At 49.0% G+C, this 27,914-nt stretch overlaps 1 long non-coding RNA gene across 1 annotated transcript; it reads right to left on the reverse strand.

The window, feature by feature from the left end:
- Positions 1-947: 947 nt before the first annotated feature.
- Positions 948-26,379, reverse strand: LOC308491760. Its single transcript, XR_013992403.1, has 3 exons — positions 25,916-26,379; positions 11,608-11,685; positions 948-2,253 (listed from the first exon to the last, which is right to left on the reverse strand). It is a non-coding gene; the product is annotated as an uncharacterized lncRNA (long non-coding RNA).
- Positions 26,380-27,914: the final 1,535 nt, after the last annotated feature.

The following is a 27,914-nucleotide window of genomic DNA, read 5'->3' on the forward strand; positions in this document are numbered from 1 at the left end:
GTTCAATTTGTTTCACCCAAAGTCTTTGAATATTAGCTTGCGAGAAGGAGAAGCCAATGCTTGCTTCCGTCTGAGGGCTCTTCAGTTATCGGGATCATAGGAACCCTCAAGAGCTTTCGTTTATCCCCTCAGCATAATCCAGAACTCCTGCCTAGTTTTCAGAAGAAGGCGCACCAGTCATGGTGGCAGCCCCCAGACTGCTTTTGACTCACGTGGTCCTTTCAATATATTGAATGAACTGCCATCATTCAAAAATTGAGGAATTTCACCGAACAGTATGTATTTCCTGCTTCCATTTGAGAAAGACCTGGAAACACTAGGGGGCACTTTGACCTCTAAATAATAGCTGCTCCTGGTAGCTTACGTCATGCATGTTACCCACCAAGCCCTGCTGTAGTTCTGGGCAGGACTCTGCCACCTACCTGGCCAGGTGATTTGGGACAAGTCATCTAAGCAACCTGAGCCTTGGACTCCTCATGGATACCTCCTAGCCACCTGAGTCAATCTGTGCTCTCCAGCCCTAGACTTTTATTATGAGACTCCAACTATTGCACTGGAGAATCCATCCAGCTCGCCCTTGTCCCGAATGTTGTGTCCTGAGACCGGGAAACCCCCCTGTGACACGGAGTCCCCTGAAATGGGGAGGGGAGTACATTCTGCAACCACTGTGTAGCTTGGATTCATACTTTCAGACCTATTCCTCCTGAACAAGAGCTCTCATTTTCTTCGTTGAAAACCTAACAGGACCAAGCTCTTCCAGACATAGCCCCAGGCTCAGAATGGTTATTTGATTTGGTGGGCCATCAGCACCATTTTAAATACACTTTTTGGCTTTGCTCATATAAATGAGAAGAAAGGAAGGAAGGAAAGGAAGAAGAGGGGGAGGGAGGCAAAGAAGGAGGGAGGGAGACAGGGAAGGAAGGAGGGAGAAAAAAAGGGACTGTTTTGATTAAAAATACAATATATTTTGCAACATTGACATAATTTAAATCTCAATAACAACAAAGCCTACAATCTCATCACAACAACAAATAAACTCTCTTTAATCTTTGTCCATGTCCACATAAGAATTTCACCATAAAAATAATTGATATTTTCTGAAAGAAAGTAAAGTATGCAGAATCTAAGGAAACACGGTTAGAACCGTGGGGTGTGGGAGATGGTAGGGAAAGTAAAAGGCAAGTTGAAATGCACAAAGCAGTGTCTTTACCTGTTTGTTCCTTCATTTGTTCACTCGCTAAATGGGTACAGAAGTAACACCTCCCTCAAAGGTTGGGATGAGGATTCCATAAGGTCAAATGTCTCAAATGACCGCCTGGCACAGCTACTGGCAGAACCAACAGCTCCCAAGGGCAGACTTTTAACAGGCATGAGCATGACGGATGGGCAGCCATGCCTCAGTTGAAGGGCATTTCATAAGATAAAACAAACTTCCAAAAAAAAGTTGTGATGCCTTGTCAGTCGGGGCTTGCCTGCTATTGTTGCTGTTGTCGCTATTTTCTATTAATTCACTAGTTCTTTTGGTGGATTTCCAACAAGACCTAATTTGCAAAAATTCATTTGACACCACATATTTCACAGCTCATCCAAATACATAAACGAGGCCACTTTGTGTAGCTGTAGAATCACTTGTGTTTATTTCACGCTATGAAATGCTTGGTTTGAGGTGCATCTCAAACCTCAGTGGGTACAAATTCTCCCAAAGATTAAAATAGAGATTCTGATTCAGTCGGTGTGGGAAGGGGAGCGGGGGCGGGGCCTGAGTTTCTGCGGTGAGGCCCCTGGTCCAGGGCCCATCCTTCGAGCAGCAAAGAAAGGATTAAAACACAGCAACTGTCTTATTTGGAGGTTAGACTTCCTTAGAACTTGAAAAGGAGGAGGAAAAGGAGTTGACAATCACTCTATGGTTGTCATTAGTCCCTGCAGTTGAATGAGCACTTTGAGCCCTCACTCAGAGCCAAGTGACTCTTTCTTACTTAACACACAGTCTGTACCATTTCACAGCACAGAGGGCCGCCTCTAGACCTTCACCCTGTTCCTCAAGGTCTACAAATGTAAAACATCCCAGGGAGACATGTGTTCTTTTCCTCTTCCAGCCAGCACTCCAGGTCCTGCTGGGATGAACAGCCTGTGCCCTGGGCCACGAACACAGCACTGCTTACTCTGTTCGGCAGACCTGGGTTCTAGGTTCAGCTTCGACATGCTGCATCATGATGAGCAAGCCCCTATCCTCCTCGGTCCTCGGTCTCCCATCTGTAATGTACAGGGTTTTGAATTAGGTCCATGGTTTCCAAACCTGAAAAGCCATGAGAATCACCTGGGAAGTTTGATAAAATCCTGAGCCCCCAGCCCCACCCCAGACCTAGATTTTAGAATATGGGTGGGAAGAAGGGCAGGGGAGAGCTTCGAACGGGGTCTGTTGGGATGTAGGGGGTAAGGGGAAACCTAAGTGCTGAAAGGTTCCAGGGAGGACGCGCTGACAACCTGGGACTATGACAGCCCCCTCCCATCTACATGTCTCCCCATTCCCCCTCCGTCACTTCCCGCCCCTGTTTAATAAGCCAGAGGGGTTGGAGGAAGTTCTCCATCCACACTTCTCCCCGCTCTGAGGTCTAGGGGAGGCTGGCCCACCAGTGTCTGTTTGCTGTAAACACCAGGACCTGCTCAGTCTCCCGTGCCTTCACCCACTTCCCCTACCACCCACAGCCTGTCACTCTAAATCCCACTGCTGTGACTGGCCCTGGACACTGTGTTCAGCCCCACAGCACCCGTGGACTAGGGATCACCGTAGCCATTTTGCACATGAGAAAACCAAGGTTTGTGAAGGCATTACTCCCCAGGGGCAAACAGCTGCAGGGGCAGAACCAGGATCTGGCCTACGGCGCCTCAGTACCACTCACTGGCTGTGCAACCTTGAGCAACAGCCTTCCTCTCTCTGCACTTCAGTTTCCATATCTACCATGCAGGCGCTAATAGTACCTACTTCTTGGACGTGCTATGAAGCTTAAATGAGAAAACCCATGTAAAGCCCTTGGAAGAGTGCCAGGCACACAATAAATATCTGTGAATGAACGAGTGAGTGAAAGAATGAATGATAGGGGGGCAACTCAGCTCCAACCCTGTTTAAAGTCCTGTTGTTCACCTGTGATCTGTGAAGTTTATAGTGAGTCTGGAACAGGGCAGTTTCCCAGCTAATCTTCATGACATCTTCCTGAGAATTGTGTTTTTCTCCACCCAAAGGCTTTCTCCAAGTCCAGTAGTGAAAACCAGTGGACCTGTTTGGTCAGCAGCCACCACCTCTGAGAGGCCTTCTGGGGAACCCTTCCCCCCACCGCAGATGAATGTGGAGGCTGCATGACACTCTCATTCCAGAACATTCCTCATCCTAGTTCGACGTTGTCTATTGCTGGAGGCAAAAGCCCCCAGCCCCAGCCGTAATGGTAGTCCTGAACACAGCTTCCATGCCCTGTGCCCCTTGAGGGCAGGGACCATATCTGCTTGGCTCACCAGTATGACTTCCGCTTGCATGATCACTTTCAAATGCCAGAGCCTGACATCTTAAGACTCTCAGTGAATATTTGTGGCATAAATGGAAAGGAAAAAGGCTTGAACATGAACGTGCCAGACTTGCTGGTTGTTCAGTGTGTAAGTTGGGGGTTCCGTTGGCATGTTGGCACCTGAGGCAACTCACAGGTCGCCCTGGGGACTGTGCCCAGGACACTGGGATCCACTAGCCCACATTTGGTTCAGATGTGAGTGCCCTGGAGCCATGTGACCGGGTGTTATTGAAGGAAACTTGGAAAGGAAACGAGGGCCTGCGAATGAACCTCCCCAGGTTCCTGCAGGGAGCACTTTTACAAGATGTCGTTTCAGTTTCCCTCTTCCTCTTCCTTTGATACACACATGCCCACAACCTCTCTCAGCAAACAGGTCACACCTATATTTTCCTGATCACATCAGTGCAAGGAGATCCTGTCTCGTGAGTAGGAAGTGCCCTCAGGAAGCTGTCTAAAGCCCGGGGCGATGCCCTAGGCCGTCCTGTTTTGTCTATTGCTCACCAGGACTCCATAAGATCAAGCTTCGGGCTGCCATCTCTCAGGATTCTGCCATCTTGGGACCAAGGAAAGCCTCCTCTGCCACATGTTGAGCAAGCCCCAAGCTAATTGCTGAGCACTCCCAGAGGGTGAGGTTCAGAAAGATGTCTGGGGCAGACAGATACAGGGTGGTAGGAACTGGGTGCTAGGCGTGAGTGGGAGGTTTTATAGAAGAGGGTGCAGATCCATCAGAGTGGTCTTAACCTTGAGCTCTGGGGCCAGAAAGACCAGGGTTTCACCACGTGGCTCCACCACAACCGACTGTAATACTTTGGGCAAATTCCTTAGTCTTTTAAAACCTCAGTGCCCAGCCTGTAAAATGAGGGTAGCCGTAATACCTCGCCATGACAAATTTTAAGGTTAAATGAGCCAAAGCTCATTTAGTACCGGGCATTGGGGACGTGCTAAGCACCACAGACGCTGCTGGAAACGCAGAGCTTGCACTATCGTGTAATCAGTCTTGCCCACTAGACTGTGAGCTGCTCTGGGGCAGGAATCCAGGCAACTGCGACAGGGCCTGGCCCACAATAGATGCCCATCAATTATTTGTCAGAGGAGGCAAAGTGGAAATTACGCTCTGTCGATTTATTTTTCTGTCTCCCTAAGTCAACTGAGGTCCTAGAGATTACAGACAAGCCTTATTTTATTCCCCTATGTATTCCTAGTGCTTAGCACACAACTTCTCTGTGTGTCAGTTATCCCACCTGTAAAATGGGAATACAATTTCTGCTTGACAGGGGTTTTGTGAGGGTGACATGGGCTGATGCCCATAAAACAGCATGCACGGCGCCTAGCTTACTGCACGAGCCCGGTTATGACAACTGTGGTCATAACCAACTTACATGAATGTGTCACTCCCCAGTGTCCAGAGCTGAGCAGGTGTAGGGAAAGGTCAGCCTCTTACTCCCAGGGTGTCGCCATTGGAGTGGATTGGTGGACAAGCTTAGAGATAGCTCCTCTGTTATTCTTTTCTTATGTCCTATGCACTGGGCACTAGCATTGACATGCATTACTCCTTTAACATGAGGCACAGAACTAAGAAACCCGCCCACAATCAGACAGGTGCTAAGTGGTAGAGCTGAGATTCGAACCTGAGTGTGGCTCCACAGCCACGTGACTGACCTTCTCTATTCAGCTGCCGTAAGGCAGGGTTTCACGGCCTCAACACTACAGGCCTGTGGGCCTGATGGCTCTTTGTTATAAGTTCTGTCCTGGCTGTGATAGGATGTTCAGCACCATCCCTGCCTCTACCCACTGGATACGGGGAGCACTTCATCCCGCTCTCCCAGCTGTGACAACCTAAAATGTCTCCAGGCTTTTGGGTTGAGAGCTCTCAGTTGAAAACCCCTACTCTGAGGGGACAGCACCTTTCCCCCCTCCGAAGCCAACAGGAGTCCTCTCCCCATCGGCATTCCGAGGCTTTCGTCTCCTGGGACCGACGTGCCTTGACAGGAAGTGTGAGTGCCATTCCAGCTCCACTGACTTGTGAGTGACCTGGTGAGTCAGCCCGCGCTCTCAGCTGTCCTCATCAGCAAAGAGCCCCATATCCACCTAACGGCCCAAGGCAGAAACGTGGGCATCGCCCTGGGCCCTCTGTCTTCCTCCCGCCCCCATCTTCTCTCTCACGCAGGCCTATTGGCACCGCCTCCTAAATGGTGTTAGAATCCATCCCCGCCCCTCCGTCCTCAGCTGCCTAGCTGCAGGCCACCATCCTTCCACCTTTGGGTCAGCCTCCCAGCCGGTGTCTACCTCCAATCTCATGCTCTCAAGTCCAAGGTGATGTTCCTCGAACCCTCTGCTCCTGAAAGAGCTGCAGTGATGGCAAAACCCAGTAAAACGGAAAGCTCTGTGTCAGGCACAGCTAGACCCCACACAGCTCGCTGCGTTGTGTTCACACAATAAGCTCTGCGCAGGCAGGACATGTCGTTCCCCGGGCCTCAGTGACTGGCACAGGACTTGACATACAGCTAGCACATGCTCGTTGGATAGACTGGTGAATGAAGGGACAGATGGATGGCTTGTGGTCAAGGTGTGTGCAATGCTCTAAGCTGGGGAGGACAGCCTGAGCCCACTGCAGGCGCTTCGAGAATGTGTGATGTCACCAACTTCCTGCCCTCAAGTAGGGACTCCGTTGTACGAGGAAGACGAGCATCGTTCCTCTAAGGGCCGTTCAGATCCAGAGAGAAGTGGAGAGTGGGATGGACAAGATGAAGCAGATCTCCTTGCTGTGTGTCTGATAGCTCTTCCCTGAGCCAGAATTGTCTTACAGGGACTAGTTAGAGTGGTGTGGGGCGGGGGGGGGGGGTCACTTTCCAAAGAGCCTGGACCTGTAGATTAGGGGCATCTGACGGCCTTTATTTTGGGGAAAATGCACAAGCTTCACTGTTTATTTGAAGCTGTCCAGTGGGTGCTCTCGACAGGATGGGGAACAGGTTTTTCTATCGCAGGGGCTGCTGGGGCTGCTGAGCACGTCCTGGGAGTGCACCCTGCTCTCCCGGTCTCCTGCCCCAGGGAGGGGGCCAGCCAGCCAGAACTTGGGGCTGGGAACAGTGACAGCTACACCTGTCCAGAGCCAACAGGATTTGTTCCCCTGGATTTTCCACATTGGCAAGCCCCAGATTGGATGTGATTACCCATGTACCTTCTAGGCCTGAGGTGGGGCGGGGGCAGAACCGGGGCTTTGGAGTAGCTGTGGGTCTCAGCTGCCTGAAAAGAAGCTCCCCTAAACATGCAGATAGAAGTACTAATCCTCTCTTGCCCCACTCCCCACCTCACACACACAAAGAAAGTATTATAACTAGTAGGAGCAAAGGAGCTAGTCAGGAGACAGAACCTAGATTAGGGGTGAGCTGAGGCCAGGCCAGGTGGGGAAATGCGGACACCACCTGCTTGGCCATAAGCCAGGAAGGTGCTCACAGGATAGAAATTCAGGTTCTAGCTCAGGCTGTAGAATTGGAGCCCCCGTGCCTTTAAATCAGGACAATTGAATAGCAGCTTCTAAGAAGGCAGGTCTAGAATCAAAAAGAACTGGGTTCCAACTCCAGCTTTTTCCTGTACCATCTGAGTGACCCTGGGCAAGTCCCTTCACCTCTCTGAGCCTCAACATTCTCATCTGTAAAATGGGGATTGTTTTCGGAGCAAAAGAAAGCCAGTCCTGGGGGAGGTGTACAGGTGAGCGTCTGCTCTTGGTCTTTAGTGTCAACTCCTCCGTTCTCCTCAGTGACCCGCTCTTCTCTCCCTGCTCACCCCTAACATATGTTCTTAGAAACAATTTAATCTGATACATATCCCCATGGAGTTGCAGGGATGGTGGACCTTTGAATTTTGTTCATTACAAAGGAATATGTTCTAATGGTGGAATTTTAAGCATCAGGGACATGGGTGGGATAGGTATCCGTTAATTCCTTGGTTGGGTCAACTTCTATTGGTATCTACCCTTCGCTGTGAAGGTAAACACAGTGAACCCACACAGTCTACTGAGAGCCAGGCCCAGCACCAGCTCTCCCTTTGTGGGAATGGTTAGGGAGCTGGGTTTAGCACCCTAGAGGAAGGGATGAGTGAGCGAGGCACCTGCCTCTGGGGAAGGGAAATCATCAAAGAAAGAAATCATCAAGGAGACAGGTGACCCTTGGGCTGAGTCCCAAAGGATCAGAGAGTAGACATTCCTGCCAGGTGGGTTGACCAAAGGAAGGCCCCTCCAGGCAGAAGAAACTCCGTGAGCAAATGAGCAAAGGCCGGCATTATGGAAGCTCAGAGTATAATTAGGGAACAGCAGGAAGAGTGTGTATGTGGAGGGAGAGACATGTGGGAGGTGAATGGGCCTGGGTTCCAGGGGTCATTGGCGGTAAGCTGGGCTCCTGTGGCCCTCTCGGGGCTGTGCCCACTCTTAGGAATGTCAAGGCCAGTAGCCACATTTCTAGGTAGTCACTGTGGCATTGAAGAAGCCTGGGGCAGATCTGAGGAGACGTCTTGGAAAGTGGAGCAAAGGTTCTGATTTGGTGATGAAAGGGGTCCTGGTGGAGAGAGCCACGAGGGGGCTGGCCAGAGAGAAAAGCCCAGAATTTGGGACCAGAGTTTGCTCTTACTCTTTCTTCCACTTTCCCTTCTATTCTCATTCCCTCCCTCCTTTTGTTCCTCTCTCATTCATTCATTCATCAGTCAGTCACTTGACAAATATGTATTAAGCACCTGCTGTGTACCAGGCACTGGGCACGGTTTTGCATGGCAAGCAAACAAGACACAGTCTCTGCCCCTATGGTCTGGGGGAGACAGACGAGAAATGACACGACATTTACACCTTCTCAGGAGTGGTTGACTTTCCACCTGAGTGTCCCAAGACTAGAAATGCCTGGAAGACAAAGGTACAACAGTTACAAGACCTATCTGTCCCTATCATGCCCACCCCCTTTCCCAGCACAGTGGTTAACATATGGGCTCTGGAGATAAAGGGCCTGGGTTCAAATCTTGACTCAATCACTAGCTCGTGTGATCAACCACTACAAACCCTTGCTCCTTCATTTAGAAAATGAGAATGGTCTGGGACCTGCCTCGTGGAATTGTGAGACGATGTAAGTCAGATGGTGGTTAGCAGCCAGAAAAGGCACAAGAAGATTGTTTCCTGGAGTGCAAGGGATATTCTGCTTCAGGATCTGGGTGCCAATTGCACAGGTATGTTCAGGGTGTAGACATTCATTGAGCTAAACGTTTATCATTTGTACGTTTTTCGGAAAGTATGTGATGGTTCAATGACAAGTTTTCAGATTTAGTTCAATGCGTGTTGCCAAACACTTCTACCTCTGCAATCAATGCATGTTAAATATTGATATTATTGTCCCACTGCCATACCCCCCGTAGATGCCTTATCAGAAACTTCTGAATCCATGTTTGCTGTTCTGGAAGGGTAGATACTGATGGGGAAACTGAGGCCCCAGGCCGCAGAGGCTCAAGGTCAGAGGGACAAGGAGTTGCTGAGTTGCTGAGCCCAGCAGCACCCCCTTCCCACAACCCTCCCCTCCGCCTTCCCTGACTGCCTCCCTGGCTCGTGGCTGCACCTAGCAGGGGTGTGGGGGCCCATTAATTCCTAGGCAAATGGGCTCTGGGCGCGTGCAGGCAGCAGGTCCCCGGACAGCTCAAACAGGCCTGGGCCGCCTAGCGCCCCAGGCAGCTGCCCCCTGGCCTCTAAACGATGGTGTGGAGTGTTTGGCTGTTTGCAGGGTAAACAGGAGGGCTGGAGCTACTGGGGAGGCGGGTATGCACCTCTGCCAAGCCAAAACAGAAAGTGCAGGACTCTCCCTGCACCCCAGGGCCCTGAGGGCCAGCCGGAGGCCAGCCTGGGCCGGGAACTGCTATCAGGGTCAACACCAGTTGTCATTAGAAGGGATGGTTTGGCTTCATCCACCTCCGTGGAGCTCCTGCATACTCCATCCTGGCAGCGCCTGGCCAGGGTGAGAGGAGCGGGGGTAGCGTTAATCCATGCTTCCCCAGCAAAGGAAGGAGTAAAAAAGCCTGCAGAGAGAACACTGGGAGTCTCACTGCCGCGTCTGCTCCCCAGGACGGGCACAGTTCTTGGCTCTCGGGCTGAGAGGGAGCATGATAGAATAAATGCAGACAGCACCAGGCTGCGGGGCTTCAAGTCCTGGCTCTCCTGCTCATCTTTGGATGACCTACGGCTAGTTATTTAACCTCTCCGTGCCTCAGTTTCCGCATCTTGAAAATAGAGCTGCTGTGACTGTTCAACACCCAGCCACTTAAATGGCTAGGAAGCCCATGTCGGTGATCCCCACGGCAGGGCCAGCCAGTGCTCAGCAAATGTACGCGGGCCCAGTTGTCAGATCGGTAGACTTTTCAGGAGACATGAAAACCTGGGGTTCTCTGTGTGACCACCTAATTTGTAAGTGTGGGCAGCTTACAGAAAACACTGGGGAACCCAGTCATGTCTGCAGATTGGGTTTGACCAGCGGGCCCTCGGGGATGTCTGGTTTGCTCGTGAGAGGAGTAAGCTCCAGGGAGGGAAAGTGCTTTGCCCAGCTTTGCACAGCCAACTGACTGCCCAGACATCAAAGTCCCATTGCAGATTAGGGCCCCATGGTATCCTGTCTCGTTAAGCTTCAGAGCAACCCTTCAAGAGAGGTTGTCATGTCCCCAGGAAAGCTCAGGGGAGTGGAGTAACTTGGCAAAGACCACCCAGTTGGCAGGTTCCCAGCCTGGATTCAAAATCCAGGACAAGACACGCTGTTGCTCCAGCACGGGGAGGATTGGAACTCAAGCCCATTTCCTGTCCTCTGAGGCTCATGCTACTGCAATGAGACCACACCTGTCACACTGAGGAGAAGCAGCCACTGCTCCCACCCCTCGCCTGAGTTGCTTTCCAAATGCCCAGGCAGGTCACCTTGCCCCTTGGCAGGACAGTGCCTTAGGGGCCTGGACTGTGTCGGAAAAGTCTTATTATTATTATTATTATTATTAAATAATATATAAATATTTTCCCAATATTAAAAAAATAATCAGATGACAAAAGAGATGCAATTTATCACTCCTAATTCTGCTCCCCTTCTCAGGGGCACTATTACCATTGAAGGTAATGTCACCTCCTCACGGACCTTTTCCTGAGGTGGCTCTCAAAGCAGCCCCATGAGCTGGCCAAGGGCTGCTGGTCAGTCTGAGGGACAGGACTGCCAGGTTGGCCATCTCTGAGCGAGACAGGTCCTCTGGCTGAGAGTATCCCAGGCACAAGGGTGGTGTCTCCGGTTCTCTCGGGCCTTCAGGTGGTGTCCGAGGCAAAGACTCCGCAGGTGCGGGTAGGTCTGGACTCTCCAACACTCCCCATCTTGTTCTCACAAGCAGAGGGCAGGCCTGCTTAGGCTCGCACTTCTGCGCGGTGGGTGTCTCTGGGGAGTGAATGGCTTCGTTCTGCTGTTAGCATCTGTTTTACAGGAACCTTTTACTTATGGTAAGCCAGGCCGGTGTTCCTCTTAAAAATGAAATTTGTTTTTTGTTTTGGAGGGGTTTGGCTTTATGATTGTTTAACCAGTAAAATGATTTAAATTAAAATAGTAAACAAAGAATGTTTCGGGTGGTTGGCACAAATGACAAACATGGGTCCGGTGGGAAGGAGATGGTTGGATTTTGGCACACACTATCGTGGATAAATGAGGGCAGCCTTCTCCTGAGCAAAGCCCTGAAGGAAGTTGCCCGGCCACCATGGAGCCATGCACCAAGTGCTGGGCAGCAGGAAGTCCAAAAGGGTGTTAAAATGAAAATGCTCTGAGATGACTAGGAGAAGGCCGCAGGTCCCCTGGATGCCTCATTGAGTCCTGCCATGGCAGGCTGGAGGAAAACCAGGGCCAGCCTCGCCTCCCAGGTCCCTTCACCAGGGTTGGCATTTCTGAGCAGCGCCTGGGGATTGACCTCAGCCTAGCATAGTGAACAGATGGGCAGTGCCAGTGCCAGGGCTGCTGCAACGAATTGCTGTGTCCCCAGAGGGTCAAAGGGGCAGGTTCTGGTGTGCCATTACCTGGGCTCATGTTTCTTCTCTCCACTTTCTGATTTTATGTCCTTCTGCAATTATCCTCCTGTGGTTCAGTTTCCTCATCTGTTAAATGGGAATAATAATGGTTCCTGTTATAAGATCCTTGTGAGGATTAATTGAGATAATCATCTAAAGTACTTGCAAAAGGTCTGGCAACGATGGAGCTAAGACTCACAGAAGTCGGTGTCTTACCACTTCTACTCTTAGTATTAGTGTTGTTTTAAAGCAGTATTCCTAGTATTAGGGCCTTCTGACTCCAAATCACAAACCATTTAAGTCTTAGTTCCTGGTTCATAAAATGAGGCTGATTGCTACAGTGCAGGGTTGTGGGTGTATGAAGACACCTAGCATTATTGCTAGACACAGAGAAGGTATCTGACATGATCCTTTTCTCTCTTCCTCCCTCCAACCACACAGGAGCATACCCCCCCCCCACACACACACACGCATACACACGCACTCCTATTTTGATCTTGGCCTGAGGCTGACAAGCCCCAGATTAGTGATCAGTGACAACACTGGCTTTATCAGCTCCCATCAAAAGTATTTGCATATTGGCAGAGAATCTAAAACAGGAAAACATTTCCCATTTCAAAAGAGTGAAATGGTAGGATTATTAGATTTCATTCATTTACTCATTTCATTCACTGAGGACTTCTTTTGTGCAGTGGCCTTTTAACAACTTTATTTCATTCCAAAAAAAGAAAAATACATCTGTTTAGAAAAAAAGCACACATTTCAGAGATGAATAGAAACAGACTTAACAGACTCTTAAATCTCTTTTCTCCCCCTCCAGTCTACCTTCTGTACTTGCAGGTAAGTAATGGTGGAAATGGGTGTGGACCATTCCACATCTCTTGTCAGATTCATAACAACATACATGTCCATCCGTAGAAATGGAGGGAAAGGAAGGTTGTTTGGTTTTAGAAAGAAATACTATACGTACTATTTTTCTGTATATGTTTTTTTTTTTTTTTTTTTTTTTTTTTTTTTTTTTTTTTTACTGAATGCATCATGATCATCTCTCCAGATCAGTAGAAAGAGAAAAAAAATTATTATGGTTCACTGTCTCTGAATCCAATCCTGTGGATGTGCCATAGCTTATTCAGCCTCTCCCCTATTGATATATAGTAATTTTGTAGTTTTCTAATTCTCTCTCAACAAATGCACCCGATATAGCAGCAATCACCCATGTCCGTGTGTCCTTGTGAGTTTTCATTTCTGCCAGTTAGAGTACAGTTTCTAGTCAAAGTGAAGTGAAAGTACTTCTTGTACCCTCATTTGATGAATCAGAGATTTGTTGACTACAAAACAACATTCTCACAACCCTGGAGATTAGGCAAGATGGTGAAGGCCACATCTGCTAAGTGTTGAACACTCACCCCTCCAGATTATCTCATCAAATCCCATTAATCCTAGATTGGGGGAGGAGCAGGGAGTACCTACTATACAGATGTGGAAATGGAAGCTCAGAGAGAAGAAAGCACTTGCTCCGACTAGAGGATTCTGAGACCAGCCCAATTCCAGGGAACCAAAGAGCTGTCACCCCTTTCTAGTGGCCACCTTGGGTTGAGTCATGAGCAGAAGATGTCTGGTGCAGGAAGACCAGAAAGATTTAAAAAATGAGAGGTTTATGGTGTCGGGGCGGTTGGGTAGCCTCTGAAAGCCATCTCTCTGCTCTGGAACGATCAGTATTATTAATGTCGCTGTCTGTCCTTCTCCCTGTTACCAATCCATCAACATCCTCTCTAAGTGCCACCTTTGACCGAAGACAGAAGAGATCCACCTGCCTGGGAGGCCTAAAGATGTTCATGTGGCCTCTTTTCCTTTTCTTATCTCTGCAAACTGGGGAGGAAGTGGATGCTTTTCTGATGACCTGTGGGCCCCACCATGTGGAACTGGCAGACATCTCAGGTGGCAAAAGAACGTAGCAGAGCACAGTGGGAACCTTGGCATTTCTCAGTCAACAAAAGCCTAAAGGAGAAGTCATCGTCCAGCTCTGGGCCGTGGAGCCTGCCTGGGAAGAAAATTCTGGCTTCTAGTCGTTCAGATAATGAAAGTGAATAGTGAAGAAAGTGAGACAGAGAAATGAGACATGGAATGGGTGAGGAGACACAAATGAGAGACCCTTTGAGTTATCAGAGCTGGAGCCAGACGTTGACAGTCATCACAGGGACCATTCAAATGGACTATTTGAATCTTATTTGACTGTGGGGTTGAGAGTGTCATCAGAAGATCACGCCACTCTGATCCCAATTTCTGATCCCAAAGCAAGATAGCCCACAGCAGTTTCCTAAGTGATGACTGACATTTGTACTGCAGTTCAGGCTTCCAGAGCCCCTTCTCCCACATGATCTCACAGAATCCTTGCAAATTATCCTTGAGGCGAGAAGCAGGCCATTCGTGTTTCACATGGGGAAACTGAGGTAGAAAACCAAGGGTATAAGGAAGCAGAGCTTCGGGAAGCAGAAAGAGTCTAAAGACAGATTGCCAGGGAACCTCAGACCCAGACACTTCTATTCCCAGCCCCTTTCCTGCCAAAATGCACAGGGTTTGAGCCCAGAGTCCCTCAGACTCGGGTCTCCTCAGGGGGACAAAGCCATCTCCAGCAGAGTCCTGGGTAAAGGAGAGAACAGAAAGCATAGCTCTCCTGTATAACCAAATGTTAAAAAAAAAAAAAAGTCTGTTTCACTGTTTGATATATGCCAGGCCCCACAGGACAGGGTCCAGGGCAGACACCCCTCTTTAGGGCCAAGGGTGTCCTGGCTCCTTTCCTTGACCATTCATAGGAATGGAGGGAAAAGGAAGGTTGTTTGTTTTTTAAAAGAAATCATACTATACACACTATTTTTGTGTATACATGTTTATATTGAATGCACAGCCTTTGCTACTTCTCCAACCCCACGCTTGGTGACCTGGAGAGTGAAAGCATTCAAGCTTTAGATCCAGACAGCCCTGAGCTCTTATGATACCTTAGGTACTTACTGCTGTGTGCCCTTGGGCACCTCACTTCAACTTTCTGAGCCTCAGGCCAGGTCATCATCTGTAAAGAGCAGGTGAAGGAATATTGTGAAAGGGGAAAGTGTATAGAACGATACCTATAGAGGGTTTAGCTCAAGGCATGGCAAGGCATGATCAATAAACAGCTGTATTTGTCCCTTCTGTGGCCCTTCTATTAGGTAGTTCTGTTGCCGGCACAGAGCAGAGGCAGTCAGATGTGAGCTTATACACATATCCCTTGGACCGCTGTCCAAAACAACAGACTTGACTCAGGCCTTGGGAAGGCCTAGGAATGTGACCATTTGGGAGCCCTAGAGCCACACACCGGTGAGCAAGTTCCGTAGGCAGAGGCCTGAGGGGTCCAAGTGCAGTGCTAAGAAATGCCCTGGGTTCTGTGTGGTCCTTGGGGGCTTGGGAAATGCTCTTTCTGATGGACTCCAGCACCCCCAACCACCCCCACTCCCTAGCCCTACCTCTCCCCAGGCTGCATTGGCCTCCCTCCCTGCCTGGAAGGCTAGGAGAAGTGTGTCACATTTAATCTCCCATGGTGAAGGGACCAGTGAATCCCCTATTTACTGAACAGACTGGAAATGGCTGGCAGGGAGAGGGAACTGCAGGAGGGGCCAAGCTTCCTGATTCCATAGCCCTCTGCCTCCCCCTCTCTTGCAGCTCCAGCCCTGACTGCAGCTCCCAGCGCAGGCAGACTGGCCTCAGAGGTCAGCCTCCTCCCCAGGGCCCCCTAAGTTCCCTCTTGTGTGCGCTGAAGCTGGCTACCAGCTCAGCCCAGCCTGCAGCCCAGGCTCCTGCTGCCCCCTTGAGGCCAGCTCCTGTGGCTTTTGCTCCTGAGCCCTGTCCATGCTTTGAAGAGGCAGGGGAAACACTCAGTGTGGGACAGACAGCCCCAGGGCTGAGGGAGGTCAAGAGGCCTGGAATGGCTCTTCCTGCACGTGGCACCACTCGTCACCTGGGCACCCAGAGCTCACCCAGGTGGCAACAGGGTGCAGGTGGAAGGACCTACCCATTGGGGTGGTTCTGTCACTCCCCTTGACTTTCATATCTGTAAAGTAGGCCTTTGAGAGAATGAGAAGATTGCTTGACCAGTAGGAGACAATAATTGTTATGATGATATGGCTCGGTTTTATTGAGTACTATGAGCCAGGTGCTGTGCTTTATGTATGTTACTTCATTAAATCCTCTCTAAAAGGAAACTTCTGAAGGAGGAATCATTAGTATCCCCATTTTACAAATGAAAAAACTGCGGCACGAAGAGAGTTGGTGATTTGCCCAAAGTTGCAACGAGTGAAAGGTAGAGCCAGGCTTCCGGCCCAGGCCTCTGTGATGCCGGACCCACCATGACTTCCTACCTCGCGGTATCATCTCTGCATCTCTGTCCCATCTCCTTCCCCATCCTTCTCTTCCATCCTTTCTTGGTTCTCTGTTGCCTTGAATTGGTTCACTTGCTGGCTTCTCCAGGTCAACTGTCCCCTCTATTGTCCGGGCACAGGGTAAGCCGCAGGTCTTTGCAGGGAGGAGGCATCCCTTTGCCCAGGTCATGACGTGGGGGTGGGGTGGTGATGCCCCACAGAGGGCTGGTCTGGACCTGGAGATGACCAAGGCTCGAGCCACGGTCCCACCTGACTGTGAGGCAGCAAGAGAGGACCTCAAGTTTATAACCAAGAGCAATCTTGGAGCATCACCTGCCAGGTGGCAAGAACGGCAGTTTTCAATTATTAAGCACCTACTGTTGTCTAGGCATCAGACAATGTCTTCTCTCACCAAATCACCTGAAGTAACACTGAGGTAGGCTGTACTGACCCTGTTTAACAAGTGACAAAACCAAGGCTTGAAGAGATAGAAACCTTGCTCAAGCTCACACAGCTATTAGATGGAAGAGTCTGGGTCTGAAGCCCTGTCTGCCTGGCTTGCAAACCCCTGTTCTGACCACTCTCGTCTTGCCTCATTGGTCATGTGACCCAAGCTGCCCACCTGTGGGGAGCCTGTGCCATGTCCGGTGAGCAGCCACCATGCACGGTGCTGAGAAGTTCTGTGTGCCCCGGTCCAGGCTTCCCAGGGTGGCTGGGGGTCCTCCTGGATCTTCCCCTCACCCTCAATAGCTCCTTAGCCACCTCAGATGCTGAAAGGACACCCCAGAGGGAGGAGGCCCGCTCTGTCAGGATCCTCAGACGCAGTTAAGGGCTCCAGGTTCAAAATGCCTGGACGCTTGCTCTTCTGGCCTCAGTAAGTTGCACAGAATAATGGCGAGTCCTTCCCAGCCAAGCTCACAGGCTCAGATTTCCCATCTCTGCCACCTCCCAGCACGATGGTCTTCCTGAACACTGGTCCCTGCACTTGTGATATGGGGATAATAAAAGCAGTGACCTCCAAAGGTTGGCTGGAGGGTCCAGTGAGCTAAGACCATCACGTGCTCAGCCAGAGAGAGCTGCCATCAGGACTATCAATGCACTGACCATCCCACACTGACCTAAAGTTTTCATTTATCTTTGAGACAGACAGAGTGGGAAAACTAATTTGTGACTGGTTAAGAACGATAACTTAATAATCAAGATTTCTCATTTGGGGCCAAAGAGTCAATGGAGTCTTCGATTTTAATACGGGATTGCTGCTCTGAAGTACTTGGGTCTTAACCTAGAAGTGAGGGTCTCCGAGAGACAGGAGCAAAACAGCCATTCTGAAATGTGTCCTTGAGTCTGCCAGAGGTCACTGGGAAGGGACACAGTGTTGTGCTATTTTCAGGGCAGTTATGAAACCTTCTCTGCTGACTGGTTCCCAGAACACCACTGTTCTTAACTCTGAACTTGGCAGACTGGAGATGGGTGGTTCAGAAATAGCCCTGCTCTTAACACGTGCTTCGCCGCACCAGCCAGCACACCCGGAAGTAAGGAGTGCTTTTATTTTCCACGATGGGCTTGGAAGTAGCTACAGATTGAAACCTATTGATGAAAACACTGAATTTGTTCTGGGAACTCAAGTTGAATCTTTTATCCAGAAAGAGAATTTTTAGAGAACTCCGTTGTTTTCTGAATAAATCACACAATTTTTTCCAATGCTGGATAATCAAATAAGCTCTCTCCCTAGTGGTCCAGCACCTTAAAATCCAAGAAGGTTCAAGATGGAAGGCACCAGAGAGAACTCTGGTTCAACCCCTCATCTGATGGGTAAAGAAGCTGAAGACGCAGAGAGAGAAAGGGAGCCCCAGGTAACACAGAGAGTCAGTCCAAGATGGGGTGGAATTAATTGATTAAATGAACTGTCGCTGTACAGTAATGTGTTTGGTACCTCGCGGAGCACTTTTACACACATGAGCCCACTTAAGGACCTTGGAGGTGGAGATCAATGTCTCTGTTTGACGGTTAAAGAACTCTGAGTTCACAGTGTTGGAGGGATCTGCCCATGATCACCAGCTAGGACCCTAGTCACCATGTCGGACCCAGAACTCGGCTCTGGGGCTATGGGAGCGTCAGACTGATTCTGGAGAGAGGCACGTGTGCTTGGGCTGCCCAGGCCCCAAAGGCCAGCCTGTGGGTATGGAGGGGAGGGCTGAGAGTGTCGGGGTGACTGTGGAGTGTGGGGACAGAGTGGTCACTCAGTGCCCTGGGGCAGAGAAGGTAGACTGTGCCATTCCCAAGAGTCATCTACATGCCTAGACCCACGCCACGTATCAGAGGCATCCAAGAATGTGGCCCCTGTCCTCAAGAAACTGATGGTTTACCTGAAGAGAGTCCCATGAACCAATCCAAGAATAGTGTCATTCAGCAATAAAAAGGAACGAGCTACTGACACTCACTGTAACAGGGCTGATTCTCAATGACGTTAGGAGAGGAAGCAGGACAGCGGTGGCCTGGGGCTGGGGGCCGACTGCCTGGGACGAGGCACAGAGGAAATTTTAGGATGATGGAAGTGTTCTATATCTCGATCGTGGTGGTGTTTACACACATGTGTAAATCTGTCAATACACGTCGAAATGTACATGTAAGAGGGGTGTGTTTTTTGTACAAAATTTATACCTCAATAAAGTCGATTTTTTTAAAAAAGACACAGTCTTTGCTCTCGTAGTGCTTTACAGTCTGGTGGGGAACACTGATATTAATAAATTTATTTAAATAAATGCAAAAGAATTGTAATGGGATAAGAATTATGAAGGATGTTTTATGGTACGAGAGTGTGTAGTAAGGACACGGTTGATTCAGGTAGATGGGAAAAGCCTTCCCTGAGAAGGCAACATTGACCTGAGCTTAAAAGGATAGGTGGCCATGAACCATGGCAGATACTGTATTTCCCTGAAAATAAGACCTAGCCGGACAATCAGCTCTAATGTGTCTTTTGGAGCAAAAATTAATATGACCCTTTCTCATATTATAGTAAAATAAAACCGGGTCTTATAATTAATTTTTGCTCCAAAAGACGCATTAGAGCTGATTGTCCGGCTAGGTCTTATTTTCGGGGAAACACAGTAGCTTCAACAGAGGGAATAGCATGTGTTAAGCGCCTGTGGTTGAAGAGACTCTGGAGAGGACTGATGGTGAAAGAAGGGCAATGAGGCAGAAGGAGAAGGAGGGAGGCAAAAAAGCAGCCCATACAGGGAAGCTGTGGCCTGGAGAAAGGTTTGTGCTTTTCCTGTGAGAAACAGAAGTGCCCTGAAGTATTTTAAGTGGTGGGGGGGAAGTGATGTGACTTAACAACAGCCCCTTTCTGCCCACTTTGCCATCAGTCACCACACTGTACCTGCCTCTAGGACCACACATGTCACCTTGCTCCCCTTGCACAGTGCTCCAGTGTTCTTATCTGTCCTCCTGTGCCGAGTGGGGGGAACTGAGTAAAAAGGAATGAAGTGAAATGAGCTTTCGTTAGGTTTACATAGATACCTTAAAAAGACAGTTGACTAGAAGGACAAGGAGAAACCATCACCAGGAAGACTCTTCCAGGGAGTAAGCCCGTTTCTGACTGTCACCGAGGTCTCTCTGCTTTCATTTTCCTTGTTCCCCTCGCTAAACCTCCCTGGCTTGTGTCTCAGCACCCCCAAACTTCCTGCCTTTGCCTGTCGGCAGTCGGCACACATCTCTTGGCTTTGGTTGTCAAGCTCCGTGGGGCTCCCCCAAACCTCTGGGCCCTCCCCTGTGCTTCCTCTTGCTCTCTGTTCATGACCTGTTTCCCTGCAGCCAGAGCAAACCAGGACTGTCTGTCACACACAGCGAGGGGATCACCACAGTCTATCAAGATAAATATAGGAAGTTGAACAAAGATTCTCCTGCCACAAAAGACACAAACGGATAAAAACAGCAGACAAAGTTCACAGGTGCTGTGTCGAGGGATGAGGTCATCTTCCTCTGAGGTTCCCTGAAACAGATTTATTTCTCCTTTGATATTCTCATGAAAATTTAGATTCCTCTTTCTGGAAAGACCGGAAGGTGAGGGTGAGAAGACATGCAGATGAAGTTTCCAGGGGAGGTGCACTGGCTGGTTGGGGTAAGGTCACTGGCTTTGAGATGAGATCATGTAGGCTCACAGCTGTGAAAGCCTGACTCCCAAATAGTGGGCCTGGCAACACCAGAGCCGAAGGGATGACAGGGTGATTCAGGAGGAGCACGGACTGTTTGCCAAGAGCCTTGCTCACTGTCACGAGATCGGCTGCAGGTACAGAAGAGGAAACTGAGGCGCTGTGGTCTTCCACCCCAATGAGGGGAGCAGGAGAGAAGCATGGGAAATTCAAGGTGGCTGAGAGGAGTCCACCTCAGGCTGGGGTTGGTCCCAGGAGCACCCCCACCCCGCCAGCCCCGTGGAAGATGACAAGGTGATCTTTCATAAACATTACCGCATCTGCTTTGTGGGAGATAAGGTGTTTGCTAAACTTTGTTGGAAGAGCAGGACCTTCCACGTGATACCACTGGGCCGGCTACCTGCTCAGACTGGCTGCAGGGGCCTCCAGCCAGGCTTGCCCAAAATACAGGAACCAGCAAATGGCATTATTTAGTGTAAATAGAGGCAAGTGCTCTTGGGATAAAGGACAAAGAGATCATGGCTGGGAGAGGGACAGTGGCCTACTCATGAGCCAGTGTCTGTGAGTACCTTTGCAAGTTGGGGTTCAGTTCCTTGATGTGGCATTACCTCAGTTTAGTGTGTTCTCTAGGATTGGGGTTACCATCAGGGCCTCCATGTAGCACAACCCCATAGGGAGGCATGTACATAGAATACCCCTGGAGTTGTGCCATCGGGTAGCCTGGCACGTGCATGGGAAGATGCTATCAGGTCTTACAGGGCACGGCTTCTAAGATCCTGAGCAACCTGAGGTGGCCACCAGCCTTCCCACCCCCACCATTTACCCTCCTCTCAAAAACATCATGGTTCCTGGTTGTCTAAACCTGGTACTGGCCAGTAAACTTCAACTTTTCCTTATCAGACCAAGACCTTCCCCCAGTTCCCACTCCTCAGGGTGAAAGGGCACAAGAGGCCTTGACTGAGCCAGTGCCCTCTGGACCCACCCCAGGGAGCGGAAACATTGCTAATGTACAGATTAGGGCCCAAGGAGAAATGTCCTTGCTAATGCTCCAGGCTCCCCAGGCATGGAGAGTGGACTAGGCCACATCCCATTTTCTTTTCCCATTCAGGTTCCTGGTATATAAAAAAATGAAAAAATACTAACACAGCTTTGTAAAAAGACAAAGTGACCGAATCATTTGCATTAAACACATGAGCACTTTTCACATGGTACCTATGTGTACCACTCATGTAGAGATGCTATCCAAAGTCTGAATTGGAAAGCCTAGGCCCAACTTCCTTCCCACTCTACACTGTCCTCCAAAAGGGAGGGTTTAACACAATAAGTGGTGATGTCCCCATCACTGGAGGCATGCAAGTGGAGTGAATGTCACTGAGGGGAATCTCTGCATGGGCTTGAGACTGTTTAGGAAACATGAACTATAGGACCTTTCTGGCACCAAAGGTATATTGGGTTCCAAAGCTGGAGAAAGAGAGGTCCTTGCTGCTGGCCTGACTTGGCTGTCAGCAGGGAGGGAGTCTGGCGGGCAGTCCAGCCTGGACAGCATCCCTGGGACAGCACGGGGTTTGGTGGACTGAATTAAAAGCCCAATCTGAGGGTCAAAGGGTGTACTTCACATTGGCCAATGAGCCAAGAGCTTCACTTCTGTGAGTCAGTTTCCTCATCTGCAAAATGAAAGCGACAAATCCTGACTTGGGGGGCTTTGAAGAGAACTAAATGAGATGTGTGTGGGGAGCACCACGCTGTTCCAGGCAGAGTTGGCAGTCAGAAAGGTGGCATAAGAGGCATGAGGCACGCTCTGAACGAGTAGGGGCTTGAGGGGGGAGGCAGCGGTTTTGGGACTGCAGGTGCCTAGATACTCCCTCACTAATCCTGAGTATAATTCCCAGGGTCTCCTGAGTAGGGAAACTTGAAACGCTAGGTGAAAATACAGGTATAGGGTGGCACTCTTTCTTGCTTTCTCTTTCCCTTCCAACTCCACAGTTCTGGCATCAGCTCCAGATAGTTCCTTCCTCACAAAACCCAAATGCCTAGCCTATTCTAGCCATGTTAGAGGCAGAGGCTTGGCATCTGGGGAGAAGTATAAGTAAGTGAGCTCCCTTAGGACTTATGTATAGCTTCTGGGCATATGTTATCTGAAGGTCTTACTAACTCTGACCAATGGATCAAACAGTTAGACAGACAGTGCCTGTACAATAATAACTACCATGCGTGCAGCTCTTAACCATTTGCCAGTTACTTGCTGTGTGAGCTTGGGCAAGTTACTTAACGTCTCTGAACCCCAGACCCCTTATATATGTCAGAGAAAATAATAATACCGACTCACAGGGCAACTGTGACAATAAAATAAGCTAAGAGGTTAACACAGAACAGTGCTGATACATAATAAGTTCTCAACATAAAATTAGTCATTGCTGTATGTCAGGCCCTGTGTAATAAGTGCTTTGGGTGTGTAATTCTCCAAACAGCCTTTGAGATATCTTCTATTACAATTCTCACATTACAGTTGCAGAAACTGAGAAGTAAAGTAAATGCTGCCGTAGACCACTTGGCCAGTAATTGGCACCTTGAGAGTTCAAACTCTGATCACCACTCCCCAAAACCCATACTCCTAATCTTTACATGCTTCTCAGTGTAGGAGCAGGAGACTCTCCCACGTCACTTCACCACCCTCTCTTCTTCAGTTAAAAAATAAACAATCACCACCACAGCGGTGGTGCCAATAACTGCAAAACTAAAAGCCACGTATACCCTCGGTCGTTACAGCAGAGGCATGGATCCTGATTTCTGCCATGAAATCCCCTGAAGAGAGCCCCGCTGAGTCTGAAGAGAGTGGTTGGAGATACCCTTGTTTGGGAAACAGCTGCCCTCAACCCTGATTTTGCAGCTGGGGAAACAATTTCTGGAGAGCGGACTTGCCGTCATCCCCTGCAAGTTAGGGGCGCAGCCTGGAGCCTCCTCCCCAGGAGACCCTGTTCTGCTCACCACACGGTGGCCCCTCTGCCTGATGCTGTCCCTTAAGGCCGCCCAAGCTTTGCCTCTCAGGGTTCGGTTCATCCCAAATCCTTCTTACGATTAGTTCATAGTCTTGATAGCCAGGCCGCTGAGGTCCTTCTCATCAGCGCACTCGTTGGTCCTTGACTATCTGAAAATTCTGTTCATTCCAGAAGTCCCATCACTGTCCCCACTGGCACTGCGCCCATCCATGTTTGGCTTTCTCATTCTGTGCTTCCTAATTCTATTTCTGGGGTTTAATTATGATTACACAGCTTCATTACGTAGAGTTGATTTGAAGTAATGGCCATAATTAAGACTGAATTTTAATTAAGCTTAATTCGGAGGCTGCCTTCCATTGCCAAAGATTTGCAGCCTGAGAAGGGAGAGCCTGTCCGAGCCCAAGACTTGGCCCTTGGTGCCGCTGAGCCAACTTGGCTGGATGAGCTGGTGTGAGTTCCTGGCCTTGGGAATGCATTTCTTCACCAAGTTTCAGGAGCATGCACCATATCTCACTTTCCCTCCCATGCGGCAGCAGACTCAGAGCCCCGGCTGGAAGAAAACCCAACACAACTAACCTCGAAGTAAGGAGACCTGCAACATGCCAAGGCTTGGCCCAGGGGTGAGCGTCTGTGTTGTTCTGCCTCTCAGTGAACACCCACCACATGGTCCACCCTGTCTTAGGAAATGCAGTTTGCCCACTTTCCTCCAACTGCTCGTAATCCCCACCTTACAGATGAGAAAACTGAAGCTCAAGGAGGCCAAGGCACGCAGCTAATGAGGACAGAGGGCAGACTGAAACTCTTATCATTGCACTTGGGAGAAATCGACCTTCTTTCGGTTCCTGCTGGGCCACTTAGACGAGTGCATCACAAACATGAGGGTTCATATTCCATGCAGGTGAGTTTTGCTACCCCACAAACATGGTCATTTACTTAAGAGTAAAAAAGCATCTTGAACCTACTTGTCTTAAAGTGAAACTTTAGATCCTACCTTTAAAACTGCCAGCAATCAAAGGTCATCATAACAAAACAGTGAAAAACAAAGCAATGTTATCAAATGCAAACCAGAAATTATAAGCATCTAAAGGCCCACAATTCAGGCCTGCTCTTTATTTGAGAGAGAGAGAGAGAGAGAGAGAGAGAGAGAGAGAGAGAGAGAGAGAGAGACAGAGACAGAGAGAGAGAGAGAGAGAAAGAGAGAGACAGACAGACAGACAGAAAGACAGACAGACAGACAGAGAGGGAGAGGGAGAAGAAGGAAGAAGAAGGAGAAGGAGAAGGAGAAGAAGGAGGAGAAGGAGAAGGAGAAGAAGGAAAAGAAGAAGGTTAAAGATCAAGCATCAATAAAACTTGGTCCTTGATATAATCAGAAGGATTGAAAGACAGTTGGGAAGATGATCATTACGTCACTATGTGCCTCAATGTTATTTAAGTCCCATCTAAGTGCCACCTAAAATCAACTCTCGTTTGTTCAACGCTTTTGGAGACACTGATCTAAGCCAATTTAGCACATGGTTCCAGGCTGAGCCGTACTGTGTTCAGCTGCTCCATGGATGACAAAATTCTGGCCAAAATTCTAACTTTCCTTACCCCCCAGCCCTGGTGCAAGGACAAGGTGTGGACATTCCTTTGGTATTTCAAGTGAAAACACAGTGAAATCCATATACTCTCTGAGGCTGACTTGTGTGGTCAGTTCACCTGCTGAGGGTAGGCCAGACCGCCCCGGTTTTGAATGTCATGGCCACACCAATTTCTTTTATGATACTGAAGTTTCCACCTTATAAAATCACCCCCAAGAAACTAAGTTCTATAAACATTTTGATTTTTCTGGAGGGAAATGGGAAGTAAAAAATGAGATTCAATTACCTTGAATATAGAAGGGCAATTTCACTCACAAATCCCACATTTAAAATCTCAGTTTGAAAGCAGGTATGCGAATCAGGCCCGGGCCAAGTTAAAAAAAAATCTTTTATCAATTTCCCTTCATCTACCCCTCCTGACTGAATGAATCTTCTTTAGACTCAAAAAGATAAATGGGCTTGAAACACAATTAAATAAGCACTTTGTGACTTTGCTAATCCAAGCCATAGAACTTTGTCATTAAAAGTTGGATGTTTAGAAGACCCATTTGCTTAACCTAACCATTTTAATGACTCGGAAACTACCACGTCTGGGCTGTTCTTCCCCATGGAGCTACAGCAGGGACTTCTTTCTTTTCCAAGGGATTTGCGGTGACATTGCAACCAAGCTCACTCATAGACAGCCGCTCAATATACTCCACTTTCTACACGTAGGAAACTTCAGGAGGCAAGAAGAAAAGAAGACTGCCTTGACTGAAATAGAAAGAACTTACGGAACTTTACATAGGCCAGGTGACCAATAACAGACCTAACGATCCCATTCAAACCACTCATTCGTTCTTTCTTGATATTTTTATTCCTGGCACAGGGGTGATTTTGTGGACACCAATGATGATTTCTCAAGGCCATCTTAGACAGCATATTTCCTCCTACCACAAATTACGGCAGCTGGAACCAGACTGCCCAAGGGTTGAAGTCCTACTCTGCAAGTTACCAGCTGTAGAACGCTGGGCCTCAGTTTCCCCATCTGTACACTGGGGATAATAGCAGCACCCACCTCATAGGACTGTCATGAGGATTAAATGGGAGTGTGCTCAGCACAATGCATGGCACGTAGCCAGTGCTCAGTAGAAGGATGACGGTTAATATTCACCCTGGCTGAAGCTGGTGTCCTGCTTTATCTCAGAAACGTACTGACTTGCCTGTTGGGAGAAGATGCTCCCAGACTCAGAAGAGTTCAGAAGACCCCCAGGAAGGTGGTGAGAGCCTCGACTCCTCTGCGCGTCTCTGAGATGCTTCTCTGTCCTCATTTCAGTTTTCTGCCCTCCACAGGGGCCAAAGCGCTCCGGCCAGAGCTGAAGCAGGCGCGGACCACTTTCCTGATGGCCTGGCTGGAGGGATGGGGCCGTACGTAGCACTTGAAACACGTGTGTGCTCAGACCAGCTCCCAGTTGGAAATCCAGTTTGATCGCGGATCCAAAGAACATCCTTCCAGGCTTTGGTGCTCATGCCCAAACCTGCGTGCACACACATTTCTTTCTCCCTGTGTATCTGCCTTGTACATCGAGGCAAAACGCAGTTCCTGCAGCTCACATCTTGTGCAGGCAGCTGTCCAGCCCCATCATAAAATGCACTGTTTCTCCCTGAGTGAAGCTTAATTCACCTCAGCCTGGGGATTTATACCAAGCAATAAAATCCACAGAATAGAGAAATGCAAATAGATTGTCGAATATAATATTATCATTGTCAACATCAAAGACTTTTATTTACTGCCCCCCAAAAGGAAATACACTGCAGTGTCACTTGTTTCAGGGAATGCAAAAAAGGTTTCAACAACTAACAGGGCATGTTTCTGAGCAAAATATACCCCGTATATGATGTCGGAACACATATTGTCACAGGCCACTTGTGTGTCTGTGTTCTTACAAACAAACCGTGGAGTCGAGTTAGGAAGGTCACTTCCAGCCTACCTCTCTGAGCCACCGGCCACCTACCTCTGTCCACAAACAAACCAAACAGCGTGGATTTATTAGGAGGGACAGGCCCTCGGAGGCAGGCCACACCTGATTAGCACATCTCAGGACCCGGTGTCTGACATGTTGCTGACTTGGGTTCCCAAGGAGTGAAAGGCAGACGTGGGAGAGGTTCAGTAAGTGGACGATGCGTGCTGCTTTAGGCATCGGGAGGATGAGTGTTGCAAAGGGAGGCTGGAAAGAGGAGGTACAGCAGAGCAGTGACTCCCATCTTTTCTCCGGGTGTGTCATTTCAGCCTCACCCCCCCACACCCCAGCACGCTGAAGTTTATTTCATTGACTTTCGTTGCACAAGATTCTGACAACGAATGAGACCAATTATTTGCATGGGTTTGGTTGGATAATAAATCTGTGATTTTTCTGTAGGGATTTGGCTGTCGTATTCGACCTGGTCACGGTGATAGTTTCATTTCTGTCTGAAAAGGATCTAATTTTTTGAGGCTTCAACAAGTAGTAATTACTGCATGACATTTTGTGTGAGGATTATAGTCTAGCTGATTCTCTCCGTAGTCCAAGGAAAGACGCAGGTATGATTATAGCACTTTACAGATAAGAAAAAAGACTTGAGAGAAGCGAGTGCATTGTTCATGGTCACCAGCTTGTAAGAGGGAGAAGAGAGATGGAAATTCAGGTCTGTCTGAACCCAGAGGCCTTGAACCTGAACTCTGCCCTAACCTGCCTGACTCCCTGTCAGGAAAGCCCCATGGGGCTTGTCCTGGGCACCCCAATGTGAGGTCACTCAGTCCTCACAGGTGAGGTGGGCATTATGGCTCTGACGCATAGATGAGGAAACTGACACTTAAGAGAAAGAAAACAGCATTTGCCCGAATCACACAGATATTATGTAGCTTGACTAGGATTCAGTTCCCAAGCCCTGATTCCCAACCCTGTGGGGTAAAAGATGAAAGCTTGAAGGTGGAGCGATTATGCCTCTTCCAGACCATCCCACTCCATGGCAGTCCTACATGTGGAGTGAGTCTTAGCGACCAAATCAGGAACCTCATTTCACATCCACAGGTTCATATGTGAAAATATATTACTTGTGGAATGTCCCTGATGTATGAGAAGATGGTTGAAAAAAGAGTTCTCGGCAGTCCCCAGGGTTTTTGCCTCTACGGGGAGCTGCAGGAGTCATGAAAACCAACTTCAATTAAAGAAGGAAGAGGGG

The sequence above is a fragment of the Rhinolophus hipposideros genome (assembly GCF_964194185.1).
Source record: "Rhinolophus hipposideros genome assembly, chromosome: 23".
In the NCBI taxonomy this organism is placed as follows: domain Eukaryota; kingdom Metazoa; phylum Chordata; class Mammalia; order Chiroptera; family Rhinolophidae; genus Rhinolophus; species Rhinolophus hipposideros.